Below are 18,248 nucleotides of genomic sequence, written 5' to 3' on the forward strand. Positions count from 1 at the left end.
TACACTTGGTTCTGCCGGTTACTTCACTTCTTCTCGTTCGTACGTACGTCGCATCGTTTCACGTCGTCCCTCTCTTCGTCTCTCTCTTGCTCTCTCCGTCACTCTCTCACTTTCTCCCGAGTCACGTTCTCCGGCAGTCTCGTGTCTTGTCTTCTTCGTCGTCGTCGTCGTCGTCGTCGTCGTCGTCGTCGTCATCGTCGTCGTACAAATCCTGACGCGCCGCAAAGTGTCGCCGATATCATCATCGACGCATCGTCATCGTGCCGGCAACGTGCCACAGATTATTAGTGGCGACGATTAGAGAGACTTTCTCCTCTCCTACCTGCCTGCCCCCGTCCGGTCCGAAATGCTCGTCACCGAGGAGGAGAAGAGCATCGCACAACGCAGGCCGGTACGCGGAGAGTTGTGTTCCGCGCGCTAAAATCTCGGGTGTGCGAAGGGTTTCGCTTATCGGCGCGTCGAACGGAGCTCCTCTCGTCTTCCTACGTCGACTCGTCGACCGTGCCAGCCAACGGGAGAGGCAGAGAGCGGCGATCGCAACTCAGCGCCGACGACGACGGGCATCGTATCGCGCGTCGTCAGTGTCCCGCAGTCGTCGCCCTCGACGACGTCGGCGTCATCGTCGTCCTCGTCATCGTCGTCGTCGCTCACGTTCCACGTGAGCTCCACCGGGCGCCGCGCGCTCTTGAACGTAGCGCGCGCGCTAGTTTCCCGTGGTCCGACAGGAGGGATTATTCAGTGACGAGGAGAGGCGGAGGAGGAAGAGAAGCCGAGGAGGAGAGCCGCGAGAGTGCGACGACCGAACTCAACCGACCGACCGACCGACCAACAGTAGTGTACGGCGTTTGTTGTTACGAATCGCGTCGGCCGGCTTCGCACGGTGGCCGGTCCTGTTGCCGATTCCGCGGTGAAAGAGAGCGGCGCAAAATAGTACGCGAGTGCGCCGCAGACACGTGCGTCAGTGTGTGACCAAGTTTTCCCTCTCGTTTGTATATCGACAACTTCCTTACATTGCCGCCGCCACCCCTCCCCCCCCGCCCCCTCGGCCGAGGGGCCCTCGTGTTCGAGTCAGCCCCCGGTGTCTCGGAGCATTCTCGAAAAATGAAAAGGGGAGACAGTGGGCACATCTGTGGTGGATCGAATTGGTTTCGCGATTCGACGTGGGCGAATTAGAGATCGTACAAGGGGGAGAGACGAAAGGCGAAGGAGAAGACGAGGAGAGAAGACTCGCCAATCGCGCGCGCGACTCACCGGCGTGGTCTCTCGAGCGAGAGAGACTCCCAAGATATATTCATCGTGCACGCATCTCTCGCCGCACACACACACACACACACACACAGATATATACGTATAAATATAGACACGACGCGATATATTCGCGCGAGCGCGAGCGATCGTCCACGCGCGCAACGGGCCCCTCTCGTCGTTATCGTCCGGTCCCCGCGATTGCTGGATGCCCCGGCTCGCACACACACTTCACCCTCGCGATTTCGCGCCACCGTGCGCTCTCCTCTTCCTGCCTACGATTCTCGTGCATTCTTCTTTACTTCATCGCATTCCGCCGAGCGCGCGACTCTTTCGCGACCTTCGCGCCTTTTCTCACGAGTCCTTAACCCGCGCACCGCCAAGTGTCCCTCTCTTTCTTTCTCTCTCTCTATCTCTATCTCTAGTCTCTCTCTCTCTCTCTCTCTCTCTCTCTCTCTCTCTCTCTCACGCCCGTTCACCACGTTTCTCTCACCACCGCGCGATTGCTCTCCGGTCTTTACGTTTCTTCCTCGGCACGCTTCACGCTCGCGGTCACTCTCTCTTTCGTTCGCGTTCCGCGCGCATCACTCGCTCTCACCAGTCGCGGGCAAAACACACGTTTCTAAACTCGTTCGCCTCGTTTCCGCTATCTGTACTCACGGTTGCAACTTTCTCCGTCTCCATCCCGCTCGCTCTTCCGCGTATGCACGTCGGTACACTTGATAGTCACACTCGTTCTGTGTCGCACCTTTTCCATTCGCCGCGCTGATTTCTTTGCGATTTTTTTTTTTTTTTTTTCTATCTCTTGTCGTATTCTCGATCAGTCACGTTGACGGCGCTTAAACTCGCCGATCGTTGATCGACGAACGTCATCGACTTGTACGTCGCTGTCATCGCCTTCGCCTTCGTCGTCGTCGTCGTCGTCGTCGTCGTCGTCGTCGACTCGTCATCGTCGTCATCGTCGTCGCCATGACGCAGCCCGTCACCAGCACGCAGTGTGATACTTAAATAAGCGAAATTTAAGTATACAAAGTTTTATCTTGTGTGTCAAATGCATCGCGAGATGCACCGGTGACGTGATCGACGCGCGTGTCGCGACGCTCAATTCCCTATCGTTTTCGTCACCCCTTCGCTTCGTCCTCTTGCATTCCGAACGTGTGTGTTTACGCATACCGGCTCGAAACGCGTGTACGCGTTGTAAGGATTTTCATTTTGCTCCGCGATTTCGGATTTCAGAGCGGACGAAACTGTCGAGCGAGGATCGCCGGAGATTCGAAATTGAAGATCGATAATTCTGTCTTCAAATCGATCAACATGTTTGATCGACATGTTCGTATCGCGCGTTTGTGAAAATCGAAATATTTGACTCGCTTGTTTGATGGATTTCTATGCGCGCAGTGAGAGCAAAAAATTGTGATTAAAGAAAATTGTGTGATAAATCATTGAACATACTTACTAGTGACCGAGAGTATTTCATTCAGTGAACCTTGTATGATCGCGCTCGCTCGTGTCGATGGGTGACGTCATTCATAAGTTGGATACTGGAGAGTCCTTTTCGTAACTCATCGTTAGAAAATTAATGACGCTAGGTATGTTATTAATGCAGTTATTAATGGCAGTCGCGATAGGGTTCTGTCAGTTCGGTCAGTCGTGTCAAGTCAGTCAAGTGAGTGACTCTTCCGCATTGATCACGTGATGTGCTTTCGACGAAGAAATATATTGCATTGCTAACGCCGAGAACTTCGTAAAAAACCTATCTACTTGCTTAATTTTTTTATTCGTTTCTAAAATTTTCTGCAAAATTTTCGATAACTTTAAAAGAAAATTGCTACATCTGAAAAAATATCGTACGCTGTGCGGATAAGAGACAGACTACCTAGAATTACGTAAAATGCGTATATTCCTAGAAAAAATGAGAAACTAGATTATATTATTAGCTAATTACAGTGCTACGCTTCCTGATTTCACACATATCGTTTGTTGCGTCTACTCGCTCCGCGTAATTCCGATCGATAAAACGTTAGGTCTGCGTGGTTTCTTTTAATGATCTCATGAATTTTGTTGTATCAAATGAGAAATAAAATTAACGTACGTTATAACGTAAACAAATCGCACAGTATCGTACAAAGTTTCGCACGTGTTACTTATATATCTCAATTAAAACGGATTAACAAATAACACGTCCAAATTGGGGTTCACCAAACAATTTTTTCTGCATTAAAATATAACAAAACAGTGTCGCTGCTTCGTTCTTAGATTTTAATAGAGTCGTCAAATTTAATCAGTCCCGATAAAATAAATAATTATTATTTTGCCAGTGTTTGCGGTTTAACGGCCTCGCGATCGTGAGACACTTTTTCAATGAGCCGCCACGATATGCACGCGAGAGAGGACACATAGCACGCGTGCGTAATATTCGACACGCGCATCACGGCGCAGAGGCCACGGCATCGCACGCGGACGCCGCCACGGTTATAAATAAAGCGCACGTCGCGGACACGCGTGCCGCGTTACGCTTACGTTTCTTCGTCGCTTCGTGTAACAACGTGTCAATGAAAATAGACGACACAGTCCGAGTCTGCCGGTCACCCAAGATTACGTAGAATTCGAACATTTCCAGACGCTTGCCGCTTCGTCCGTCCTTTCCAACCGACTACGCAATACTTATTCTTGTAAAGGCAGAGGAAAATTATCTTTCGTTACCTCATTTTTTTATCCATGCAACATTTACTGGTAATTCGCATAATGCATCGGTAAATGTTGTTAAATACATGTATTATTTCATTTTTGCGGAGAGAGATTTTGAAAGCTGCGCATTTCTCCCAACGTATTGCGATACTTTCCGATCGTTCGTGACTTCTTGAATTTTTTTCGGTCATGCATGACGTTAATCGCGTTGCCAATGTTTCGCCATGAGTCCCGCGTTCATGGCGGCAATCGCGCAGAACGTAAATATACATCCAGGTGTCGCGCGTACAGCATAGCGCACGGCTATGCGCCGCGCTAGGCGCGGACTATTTTCGCGCCGTTGAAAATAGGCGAGACTGTCCGTCTGCCGCGCTGGATCGCGATTTTGCATGCAACCATCCGACGATGCGGCACGACCGCGATCTCCGATATTGGATTAGCCGGGATTCGTCTCATGGAAGCTTCATACGCTCCGAAGAGACGTGGAGATGTGTCTTTTCTCATACGTGTTATTTGTCGAAATTGTCGCAGCACGATACAATCTAGCCGCCGTGCATTTTGCTCAATCATTATTTTTTCAGTATGTCTATTAATGTTTGCTTGAATAGCCGATGAAAACTGTCTCGACGAACAATCCGTAAATAACGTATATTCAAATATTGGCGAATATATTGATGCAACGCTTGTCCGATGAGCGTGCACCTTTCTACGCGCTCAACACTTTGCGACGAAATTCTACTTCGGAATTGCAAATAGGATTAATTAGCTGCATCAAGTGTCTCGCGAGTTTAATCAGTTGAGTCTGCCTTTTCACTTTGAGGATCGGAGACTTTAATCCAACCGATCTCATTATCCGACAATATCTGCAGATCACAAATCATCGAATCGTTATTCGCGGAAGCGAACTGAATAAAATTATCAACTACAATAACTGTTTTTCTAGCTACAATTTACATTTCGAATCCATATTTTCTATCCGTTAGTCCAATTAACTTTACGTTGATTGCATATTCGATCAATTAAATCCGTATTTATTTCTTCGTATAAAATTAAATGACTGAAAATGAATAATTATTAATTATCGCTATATCTTGAACCATCACATTTGCATTAGATCTTATTGACGTGACGTCACTTATCGACAGTAATTGTGTTTAAAATGGAAAAATTCGTATTCCGGCGCGCATGGAAATCGCTCTCGATCAAGTTTCACGCCTTAGATAGTTAATTAATTGGCTAAGACAACCGTGTTCGATCTTCTTCGTTGGGATCTCACATATCCTCACAGTTTCCTCGGTAACGTCTTGCGGAGGCGCGTGTGAGCCAAGTCGCTTGCTCGCGCAGCCTAAGAGACGCCAGCGATTCGGATTGAAACGGTTTCGCGTGGCTCGCGATCACTCCCGGTAACAAGGATCACGTGCCACGAATTGTTTCCCTTACGTTTAGCGGATTCAGCGAGGAGAAATAGCTGCCGAGTTTGCGGGGAACGTTGTCCAAGTTGTCGACTCGCGCGTGTCTGTGACAGTGTCGATATTGTATGCCACTATCAAGGACCGCGAGATGAACAGTGACAAACGCGACGGGCGGGATTTCGGATTTACTCGAAATTGCGGACGGGCACCGCTGAGTTCTCGCGACGAGTTCTCGTACCGTCGTCGCAACGGGCAACTGCGAGAGCGCCCTTGCTGAAAACTATTCGGACTCGCGTGCTCGTGAGTGAGTGTTTAACCGCACTGCCGAGGAATATGAGACACAAAGGCAGGAAGGGCAGTTAGTTCTGTGTGAAAGCGCCCGGCGAATCATGTCCGCCGTCGATTCGCAGCGCAGAATTTCCCGTGTTCCGTGAAAGAGCCTGGTTTTCGGCGCGACCGCAAAACTGCTTCGCACCCAGCAAGAAATCCGACCCGGAGCGATCGCCGAGACCTTGGCCGAGACCGTTCCGCTCGCGGGCCGCGGAAAAATCGCCGCCTAATTCGCGAATTCAGTTCGCCACGGTCTCTCTCGACGCTCACCGATCCAACACACACTGCCAGGATTCCACACACCGTCGAGTTGCGAGAACGAGGATCGATATCGGATTCCATAGGAAACCTGAAAGAAGTCTAAAGCCGAGCGTTTGTGCCGGCAGAGTCCCGTTGCCGTCGACAAAGCGCAGCGGAGCGGCGCGGGACGCTACACACCGGTGACGTTAACGTTCGCTACGTCACGGTAACGGTAACCCGCGTATACGAGCGACCTAGTCGGCGCAGCGGTGCGAAGCGGAGAGCGGTGCCAGCCTTCTCATCGCCGGGGCACAAGCGCCTCGTGGAATTTAAAAGTGAAACTGTGACACAATCTCCGGCGCCGTGTCCTGGCGCCTTTTTCTCGCCTTCCTCTCCCCCCGGTTTCCCTCCCCCTCCCCCTCCCCCCTCCTCCCACCGCCCGCGCCTTTGCCATCCGCCGCGTCTTCTTCTCTTGAGTTCGTCCGCGCCACGCCACTCACGCGAATCCTCTCTCCTCTTTCCCCCCTGTATTCCTCCTCGCCTGCATGACCGCGGCGATCCTAGTTTCCCTCTCTTTCTTCTTCCTCCCGCGATCCCGAAGTGAAGCCGCGCGCGAAAGGGGAGAGAAAAGCGCGAGTGAAAGTGAATCCCGTTACGATTTTCTCGCGAGAGTGATCGATCGTTTTGTATTGTGATTATACGTTGGTGAATCGTGCGGATTGGATCGATAACGATGATACGCGTGAAAGGGTCCGGTACGACCGGCGGCAGCAGCTGAAGCCACCGATAAGCCTCGACCGGGCGGGACTTCCGCGATCGGGAGATTTAGAGGGGAGACAAGAGGAAGAGCTACCAGCTGGCGCTCACGTTGATGGCCGATCATCGACGAACCAAAAATGTAAGTTGATTGATTATGCATTATTCATACGCCGTATCGCTCATTTGCCGCCACAATGACATAAAATTTGCCGTTTTTCAATTTCAAAGGTTTTTTTTTTTTTATTGCTATGGAAAGAACGATTCTCGCTTGCACTGTTTACCGCTAGAACGACATAACTGAGCTTCTAAGACGCGCCTTCCAAAACTAGTGTCACTGTTGCATCAGCACATTTTAATAACGATTTAAAACATTAAAATTTATTTTCTGAAAAATTGTGATTTTGGAATTGTGTCACTGTTGCAGCAAACGAGCGATATGTTTTCCATCTTGACTCGTTCGTTCACGGCGGATGAATGACTTTTGCAGCGTCGTGATTTGCAATCACATGAGATGTGTCGTCTTTCTGAAGTCTTCGTCTTTTTCTTGCGATAAATTAATTTTTGCTATAAACGTATACCGAATAAACAACATAACTCGACCGTTTTTGACTATTTAAAAATTCAATGACTACATCTAATCTTTTTTTCATTTGTTTTGAATAACATTGAAAAAATCGCATAAAAAGACTTGAAATAATTATAGTATATTTTGTATTAATCGTATATTTTATTGTTTCTAATTTTTCAAACAAAAATAATCGACGTGATCTCCAGTTATGTAATTCATTCTGTATACAAAAATATGTGAATGAAAATGTCTGTTTCATATTCACATATTCGCGTAGATATAACTTGGTGTAATATTTTTTCCGCTCTCGTCTTCACAGACTTATATAAATAATTACCGATCGTTCGTAGACGAGAACAGTTGTTTCGCGATGCGAGCCATGCCAGCTAGTTCTACTTGAGTCAATTGTTTTTAATTACGGCTGCAGTTCGTAACGCAATTCGTAACGATAGATACATCTCTCAAGTCTATCTCCCGCTGATGTTCCATCATCGGAACTACGTTATATCGCAACGCTAATACGACTACGCTAATTTACATATAAATTAGTTCCCGTGGATTCGCGACAGATTGCAAATTGCGCGTAGAGCACGCACATGAGTTTTGATTCGTACTCGCGATTCGCGGTTGGTCACACACTCCGACCACTCGTTCGACATCCATAAACCATCGTAATTATCGAGGCGAGATCCGGCTAACGATACTATAACCTCCTATATAACGATCCTAGATCACAATCGATGGGATCGTGCACTCTTGTCGGCGCACAGTTCAGACGATCGTCAATCCTCGTAAAGATTCTCATGGACGATTTACGTACCGAGAAACAGTCCTCGTTTCGCAACATTCGTATTATACATCGAAGTGTAATCTCGTTCCACGAACGCACGATCAGCTCGCGAGAGGCATGAAACGCGAGAAAGAGGAGGAGATGCACGATCGGCCCGGCGCGGTGGCAGAGAAAGGGAAGAAAGCGGATAGAAACGGACTCTCGATGACTAGGCGGCGGCCCTTGTCGTCGCTCGGATCAAGTTTCACTTCTTTCCCGACGTTCGCCGTCCTCATGTCTCTCGCGACTGCTTGTTTTCAGGCGGACGGCACGGAAGCGTTTCCCCCGCCGTGAAAACGAGAATTTGCCGCCTCGTCACCGTGGGATTGTTCGGGACCCACCGAAGGGCGTCGCAACGCGGAAATCGTTTTCCCGGCGTTTGACGCGCTCTCGTCTCCGTATCGCCGGACCCGATCTCGCTCTTGCCGCTCGTAATAATAGATCACGAATTACTTCAATGAGCTAGGAAAATAGGATAGAATCTTTAAGTTTCACCGACTACAATGATAACGTGATTCGTGTAATTGTAATATTCTAATTTCAGAAACATGGATTTTTTTTCATTAAAACCAAATTTAGCAAAGTTTAATTACAACCATAAATTAAATTAGTGTTTTTCTAGTTCGCAGAATTTATTGTAACATGAGCAATTAAGGATACTTGGAAGAAGAAGAAAAAAAAAACGTGCAAGAGAATATAGTCGGATTTAGCAGAAATTAAAAAACAATATGAAAGAGTGTGCAAAGCTCATCTTGTTCAGAAACTCCAAGAATATTCATGATATCGTAAATTATACACATATATTCCACCATGCAGGTACAGATATCGCAAGTTTTTCACGAAAGGCTATGAGATTATTTATAATGCGCCCCGTATGTAATACAGTCGAGCAATGAACTGTAGTCAAGCGCGGCGAGGAGGGGTGTGCAGGTGAGATGCGATAATCAGGAGGAGAAAGGGTGAGAAAGAGGGAGTAAAGAAGAAAGGATACGGCAGGGATCGGTCAAGCGGGAAAGGGGGGTGGAAAGGGGGGGCCGCAGGTTAATTATGTAGCGATGATCGTCTCGATGTATGCGATTCTGCACGAATGCCGACGTGAATATAGGTTAATCTATGCTCGAAGCGAATCGATCCGCGCGCGGGGAATCGTGCACAGGTCAGGCTAACGAATGGGGTAGGTTAGGGCTGAGCTGATCCTGCTGCATGCAGCCGCGGCTCTCATCGCGCAATTATTCTCTTTGATATTCCGCGAGCAGAATTTAATTAACGCGTAGTTTAGATTTTTTTCGGCGGTTAATTGTCAATTTGGATAATATTTAATTGTTTAGTTGCATTTTGCTTCGCGAATCTCTGATAATCGCATCCGAAAATGAGAACGACCAATACCTTGCTTGCTCCGATGCAAGATCCGCGACAAACATGCTGCGAGAAGCGTACACTTCGAAAAAAATTAAGCTATCGGTTGTAGTTATGTCACGGAATTATCTTGAAACTACGACCATAATGCGATAAAGCAGTCGTTGAAAATATGATTAGATATGAAAAACAATTCGATAATTAAATATGTGGAAATTAACGATTGAGATGGATAAGTTATTTTTACGACTGAAAACACACAATATCGTTTCAATAAATCAAATTTCGTATAATTTCAAAATGTTTCTGAAGAACGCTTTATTGCATTTCTGATGTGCAACGATGCTCATTTATCTCGTTTCCGGTCTCGGAACATCGACCATGCAAAAAAAATGCACGCCGCAGACGTATTCCATGCATCTTGCCGTAATTTTCCAGTCGCTTCTGTATCGAAAAACCAAGTTGTTTCTACATTATTGATAATATATAAATAAACATAGATGCATTGCTTTTTCAAAATTATGTCTCACAATATTGTCAACATCCTTTTGACCTAGTATAAAAAATATAGGACGCCTTATAGATTGCCAACTGGTTTGTTGGCATGAAACTAAATTTACGGCAAAGGATAATTTTGCATAAATCTTAAAAGCATTATCTATGCATCGAGGTTACACGTCTTCGCCATTATTGATGTACGAAGCGTGGCCAAAAAAAATTTATCAGAAATGTCGAATTATTCAAGTGAATTTAAGTGATTGACGGAAATTGTAGACTGTATTGGAAACTGTTGCAAATATGACGTATAACATTTTATAAAATAAAAATAATGTGAACAATTAAACGAAGGATATGTCCGTAAGCATGCAAGAGTAGTTACTTAATTATAATCAGTGTGATCAAGTCACAACTGTCGAGGTAACATGAAATACGATGCGTAACATTTTGAACATTAATTATATTAAAAATTGATAGGACTCATTAATTATATCAGAAACATTAATTATATCTTTACGCATAAGCTCCACATTGGATTTATATTTATATATAATTATTTTTAAGATTTATTTATCTTATAATTATGACACATTCGCAATCTGTCAGATTTTTAAATAGAATATTCTGTGGCGTAATATTTTTCGCGCTCGTTTTAGAGCAAAATTATAACTGCTCGTTCAGGTGCAAGCAGCCGTCTGACATTTGACAATATTCCGAATCGGTGAGGGAATCTCGTCGACGATTTGATTAACCCACTTTCTGATACTTAAAAAATAGCGCGTGTCTGGCGCGGCACGCAGATAAACTTATCAATAATTTAATCGATAAGTACTCATCGGTATTTTCTCCTACTAGCAGTCACAATATCGATTTTTTATCAGTCTCTATTTAGATATCATTTTTCATCACATATAAAAATACACATCTAAGTCTAATTTATACAAATAAAGAGACATTTGGTGACTTTCTTGCATATCACCATTTTTTTCCAAAATTAATAAACATGATATGAATAATCCATTTATATTTTTTTTTTTAATACAAATGTGAGATATGCTTCTGCGAAAATTCCAAATATTTAAAATCTACTCTGACATTAAATGCTTTATCAGAAGAAACTAACTTCACACAGCTGTATTATTTATACAACCATAAAAATCACATAGTAAGATGAAAGAACTTGTTGAGTTGCATTCGGAGCAACAACACCGCCGACGAGAATAGAAGAATCTCTTTCTCGGATTGTCGGCTTTCTGATTGACGCGTTAATTAAAGACTCGGTCGATTAAACCGCCATGATTACACACCCGCGCGCGCATACGGAAAAAAAGCAATTCTCCCGCAATTAACGTATTCACCAAGGACGTAAACGTCGATTAAAGCACGCGGGTGTACCTGTTCGCTACTTAACCCAGAATCAAATGTAAGGCATGCGGGAACGATGAAAAATGAGTTCGCCATCGCGCATTCGCTTAGACAGGTCAAAGGCAAGGAAAAGGGTCGCTCTCGGCGAAGACGAAGAAGAATCGAGCAACCGGCACGGTAACGATCCCACTTTCGTGCAGAAGAAAGCGATCGTTCTTCCGACCTCACGCGAGGGCTTTCAGCGAACGAATAGGAAAAGTGCGCACGGAGAGTGAGAGGTGTGCTCCTTTCCCTCTCCCCGGTCGAGCTCTCCTTGCTTTCCTTTGTTTTTCTCTTTCTCTCTCTCTTTCACGATCGACATTTCCTCGCCATCGCAGAAGCTTCGCGGATTTCCGTGATTTTCAGAGCTAAAAGGTCAATCAAGGTTGCTTTCGGTCAAGAAAGAGGACACGCATATTGCCGAGAGGACGCGCCCGAGAAACATGGAAATGTTACGTACGAGAGACAGCAGAAGCAGAGTGAAAAGAGGTATAACGAAGCGAGAGAGAGAGAGAGAGAGAGAGAGAGAGAGAGAGAGAGAGAGAGAGAAGGAGAAAGAGAAAGAGGAAGACAAAACGAGAAATGGATGCGCGGAAGAAAAGAGAGAGAAATGGAAAAAAGAGAGAATGAAAGAGAAAGAGAAGGAGCATAGAGACGAAGAACGACACCGCGCGATGTATACGACAGTGGAGCGCTGCTACTCCGTTCGATGTGTCAGTGTGTGTCGCGCTGGAGGCCGGCCGAGGTCGATGACCTCGTGTTCGGATGCCGCCGACGGCGCTCGTTCGCGTTCGGCACTAGGTCAGTGATGGAGTCACTGGCCGCCCCGAGCGTCGAGGCAATGACACCAACCACGCCGTTGCTGCCACCGAACGCCCGGCGTTCCTCTCTGTCCCCCGCGCGCCCCTACCGCGAACGCTCACAAACCCCACCACGGCGTAGCGGCAGCGCCGCTGCCATCCCTCCGGCTGGTCCCTACCTACTCGCCCGTGCTTCCCCTCAACCTCGTCGTCACCCCCGCACTCGAGAGAGATAGGAGGAGAGATGGAGAACCTCGGCAATGCTGCCGGCACCGACACCGCGCGCCGCCGATGGTTGTTCTGCGCGCCACGCTCGGAGCATGTATACATCCACCGCAATGTACCGGCTTTACCTCGCGTGTAAAGCCGGAGTTGCTTTTCCAATTTTCTCAAGATCGCTCAAGTCAACTATGTATTGCGATTGTATTATTCGTACTATAATTACGACATAACGTGTTGTAGAATTTTTTTTCAATTATGATACGCTTGGAGTCTCGATATCTCTCCGTTTTCGTATAAGTACCGCTATTTTTTTATCAAATAACAGATAAATTTGTCATCTCTGTGCATCGATTGTTCATCATTAGTTGACAGTTTTTTTATAATCAATTATGTTTTATCTTTTAATAGTATACATAATTATACTGATTATGTGATTACAACATAAATATTTATTATAAATTATAAAGGCTCAAATGATTAAAAATCAAATTGAAACGTGAAGGAGCGAAAAGAGTCAATGTCGATTGTTCATGCAAAAAGGACATGTATTAAAATTACAAACAAACCTTTCAGCCTGTCATCAGGTCTTCCTCAGTGTCAATAATAATAACAAATAAAACGCACGCAATCTTTTAGATTACAATATCATAATTTAGACAATAAATTGGTTGTACGAAGACGGTGACAAATAAATTAAATTATCACGCAGTAAACAGTGAATGATAAATTTTATGTACAAAGTCGAATCTTGCACTGAAATAAAATAAAAAGTTGAAGTTGCAACAGTAATGCTTAAAAATGAAATCGAATAAACAAAGTAAGGCTAATACATACGTGATAAATTTTATTTAGAAGTCTCCGCCAATTCAAAAAGAAAAGAAAATGGAAGAATCGAATACAGAGAGGAGAAGAAGTTATTAATCATAGAAAAGGAAAGGAAATAAGTTTAAGACAGAAAGATAGGCCTCTGGTAAAAAATTTATATAAAAATGTATATTAATGAATATATTTATACTAATGACTACATATATTTCCGCACTATTATTTTTTAGAATACAATTTTCAACTTGTAGTGCGTGTCAGTCTCTATTACATATTGTTTACGCTTAGAATATATATTTAATGATTTTATAATGTAATTTTTTTTAGTTATTCTTCAAATTCCTCCGTTTATATAAACCAAGAGAAATTTTACAATTTTCTGTAATGATAGCATCATTGAAAACTTTTCATGCTTAGGTAACGAATTGATCAAGTTATTCGTAAAACTATTCATCGCATCATTCTCTTTGCTTTATATTAAATCTTTATGTACATAATATTTTTATCGGTGTTTGCAATATTTTTCGTGTCAAACCTCAATGAATCATTATATTGTCGTATATCATTATTGAAGCCATTATCACTAATCTTAATGCACGAATCCATCGTGCAGAACGAAGAATCACTACCATTTCATGTCGAGAAAAATAACTTCAAAATATCTTTCAATTTTTCTGATTTTTTCTGATATGCTCGTCAACTGCTTTCCCTGATCTCTTATGATTCCGATTTGACACATAATAACTGCCTCGGAAAACCAAGATAAATGCGTGCGGGAAATCTGAGCTATTCGCTTATCTGATAACGTTTCTTCACCTTTCTTATTCCGCTAATCGCGTGTGCACAAAATTGTTTTTTTTTCCGTTGGAATTTGTTCATTATTTAATATTATAAACTCTTTGTGCTATTATTTTGAATCTATATCTATCGAAGAAAAGTGTACGGAGCAAGCGCCGACTGCTGCGAAACCATTCGCGCTGGACGCCAGCGAGGGGAAATGACTCGTGTGACGAGCTAAAATACCATTCTGTAACGCATGCGGGAATGTCGCAACGTTGCTGTGGATGGTGTTTGAATTATTTGCCGGGAATGTAGCAATCGAATGTACTTGTCGCGCACGTATCTTATCGGCTTCGTAGGTGGTGGCAAGAGGCAGTAAGGTCACAGCGCGTGCCAATTAACAGCCACTTTGTGGATACAAATGTTACAAGCGGAAAACGTAGATCTGGCACGGCTCGCGGATCTTTTATTCATATCGGTTATTCGTATGCAGTTCGCATCAAAGTTAAACACACAATTATTATTACAGTATTATTATGTTTTTAGTTTATTTCATAATCTCTGCATTCAAAAAAAAAAAAAACAAAATGAAACAAAATAGCATGAAAAAGATTATGTTTTTATATGCTAGTTATTGATAGAGCTTTCAATGATCGCCGTGTGGGTGTACGCGTGGGCGTGAAGGAAATATAAATAGCGAAATCTGTGCGGCGCTTATGTCTTTAGCGCAGCGAAAGTTTAATATGTGTAATATCACACTTCAAAAAGCGAAATTTATTCTACAGAGCTAAAATCACGTTTCACGATATTGTAGAAAATTCCTTCCGCTTACATGGCAAGAAATATTCGAGGGTCCACTGCTTTCACAATAAGCTGCATCAGCTAAAATATAGATGAAGATTGCGACATTATGTTGAGTTCAAAACAATGAAGATTCCGTTGTAAGAGTGGCGCAACGACAATGAGTGCACTAATACTAAATCCGGTGAGTCCTGCGGAAGAGCTTTTACGTTAAAAGCTATTGCATATTTAGAGATCTATCTTTTATATAAAAAGTGTAGCATTTAAAAATACAAATAATATTAAGTTATTGCTCTTCCTTAATTAAATTAAAAATCGTTTTAATATAAAGCCAACAGAGCAAGAACTGGATCGATTTGCTCAAAAATTCTTTTTTAAAAAGTGTAGCATTTAAAGTTTACTGTAAAATAAAATAAAAGAAACAAAGGATATAAACTAACAATGATGTCAATAATGTTAAAAATCACTAAGTTTCTAGATTAAATGATTAAATAACCACTAACATTAATAAAAGTGAATATTTTATAAATTCTATAAATTATTATGTTATATAATTATATAAATTGTACAAATATATAAATTTTATAAATATTATATAACATTATATAAATAATAACAATAATAAGCACAAATTTCATGATAATCATCGATTTGCGCTCATTAAATGTGCAAATTTGAAATTACGATAAAATCTTAATCTTCTATTGGGTTTAATTTAGAAACCTTATGCTGCCAAATGAAATCACGTATCGTGTAATTAGAATCAGTTTCCCAGAGGGATACTTAGAGCTGCTGTGGCGCCCTACTCTAAATTCGTCCGACTGCATTTCTCCCGTGGTTAAACTCCTCGCTCTATCAATTCCCGTAAAGAGAAGCACTTGAGCGATTCGTCACGGGACGCACGAACGTGTCTTCCGATTAACGTTGATTCGCGATACGAAGAGACGTCCCGAGGTACATGTTGGCTTTATTGTCTACCGTTATCGCGACCGCGGCACCGGAATCATAATAGACGATTTGGGGCTCTCGTTATCGACGACTACCAATCGTGAGAAAGCCGTTTTACGTCGAACGCATTCGGAGTAATTATTACGCCGGTTGCAATTACAGCATCTGTCCGATGCGCGTCGCGGCGATGTTGATCGTTAAGTAGAATCAGAATTAAATAAGACTCGAAACGCGGCCGACTATCGACCGACGATACAATCGGATGTCATTGAAATCGAGAATGATAGATTCTCATAGAATGTACACATTTGCGCTGTTTTTATTGTGTATTTATTGAAAATTCAAATATGCTTGATTAATTTATAAAAATGTTACGCATCTCGTCAGTGATTCCATTAGAAATTCATCAAATCATAGGTTTATAGAATAATGATCTCAACTAGCTACTTCAATTATTTAACCGCGGTATTCATAGAGAATCCAATTTCCTGCTTCGACAATTCTCGTTTCTCTAGCACACGTCGCGTTGCATCGTAAATCGCTAATCTCGCCTTTATTTTCAAACCACCCGAGAGCTATTGCGCGCGCACTTGGAGTGCGTCAGAAAGTCTTAAGCGGCGTATTACAAGAGTGAGGTCGTGTAAAGGCACCCTCGAAAATGGATAGGAACGACGGTTTTATCATACATTCCTGCGGGCAATCCGATGGGAATGCGAAGACACAAGGGAGAGAGAGAGAGAGAGAGAGAAAGAGACTGACGAGTGAACATTGCGAGGTAGAATGCCGGAAAGTGTTTTTACACGCGGGAGGTCCTGAAAGCTTAAAAAGAAAAAACGGTCGATCTTAATAGAAACAAAGAGAAACAAAGAGAAAAACATGCGCTTCGATTTTTGCAACAGCATATCATAAGCGCCAGGAGGAAGCAATAATTTTCTTGTTGCTATTAAAATGTCAGATTAAAGGTGCTATTAAAATAAAATCCACAGAGATTTTGTGCATGTCTTGCTTAATTTACGAAAATTATAATTTGCTAATTATTGAAGATTTTGTCTTTCCATATGAGATCATCTGAACGATTAAGAAATTGTAATTGCACAACTGTGCCGGCGAGAGTTCGTAAATCGCTCTGAGATAATGCGAGTTCGCACCAAAGACACGCCAGACATTGGTCTTGTTTATTTCTAGGCTTATTGTCGCCGCAAGTTCGGGGACCAAGTTCGTGCCCATGTTCAATCGATTTGCATTAATTTGGCCAAAGGTATTTCAGAATATAGATAATGATAAGATTAAAACATCAATATCAAAATTAAACAACCAATTTCGTAGTCGAATAATGCAGTAAATATATTACAAACAATGTTATAAATGTGAAGCGCGATATGATTGTAGTAATTAAATTAATCGCATATGTTATTTAATATTTAATAATTATTCTGATGCTTTAATATCTTTTATCTGAAAAAAATGGCAAAAAAATTAATTTTTTAATTAAAATTAATTAAATATAATAAAACGTAAACTTGTAATTATTATTTGAGAAACATATATCGGCAAAAGTTACTATCTTCATCATTATTGTATTGTGTCAAGAGTGTTATATAATTTCATCACTTTATTTATCTTGTAGCTTCAACTGTGACAATCCTTTTTCCACACAAAATATATAAACTTTTGTTAGATCTACTCGAAAAAAACACTATTCAATTTCCCAGTTTCAATGGTGTGTCAATGCTTCTGTTTTTTCACTTTTGTGGACTCACACAGAGAAAAACTAGCGGGAAAAATAAACGGATGTAATATAATAAAAAAAAATTACATTTAGTATTAAATCATCTTGCATCGTGATTTTTCATATTAATCGAAAAGGCAATTTCTCGCCTGATTATTCGTCAATTTTACAATTAAATGATTTGAGATAAATTCTCTGCTACTATAATTTGAAGAAATAGTTTCGTATTAAATTATATATATACATTTCTATAATATAAATAATGAAAATATTAATTAAATATCGTGCAATTGTTTAAACGATATCGTTGAAACAATCCTAAGGCATTTTTCACCTATGTGAACTTGGCACCCGACTTTTAATAAATAAAGAATCACGTGGAAAAAGCGGATTTGAAAAATCTTAAAGTCGGGTGACAGTCATTTTTTAAACATTTCTTTTTTTGCTAATGGGTTGAACTGCAAACGAAAATATTTTTACTACAAACAACTACAAACGAAGTACTATCATTTTACGTATTGAAAACTTTATTTATTAAAAGTCGGGTGCCAAGTTCACATAGGTGCATTTTTCCAGCTTCCATTGACCTTCTTTAAAAAAAAAAGGATCGAATTAAATACGGCTGCTTCTTCTCGCGTCTCATGCTTTCCTTCGTGAGTCATGAAACGGAAAGGGAAATCCCGGAAGCGCACACCATGGCGGTCTAGACGCACTCACCATGCCGACTATCGGCTGGGAATAACCGCTAGAACTAGCGGTATCGTGAGTACGAGTTAGCGGGTCTCGGCTTATCTAGGTTACGCCACTCGTCGGGCCG

At 42.6% G+C, this 18,248-nt stretch overlaps 1 protein-coding gene across 1 annotated transcript in view; it reads left to right on the forward strand.

Moving 5' to 3' along the window:
• The first annotated feature begins 6,349 nt into the window (after positions 1–6,349).
• Positions 6,350–18,248, forward strand: part of Hr4 (Hormone receptor 4) — a 168,137-nt gene continuing 156,238 nt past the window's right edge. Inside the window, exon 1 of the mRNA XM_067355459.1 lies at positions 6,350–6,813. The gene's annotated coding sequence lies outside the window, so the exon portion shown is untranslated. The remainder of the gene's footprint in view (positions 6,814–18,248) is intronic.

This window comes from Linepithema humile, chromosome 5, assembly GCF_040581485.1.
Source record: "Linepithema humile isolate Giens D197 chromosome 5, Lhum_UNIL_v1.0, whole genome shotgun sequence".
Lineage (NCBI taxonomy): Eukaryota > Metazoa > Arthropoda > Insecta > Hymenoptera > Formicidae > Linepithema > Linepithema humile.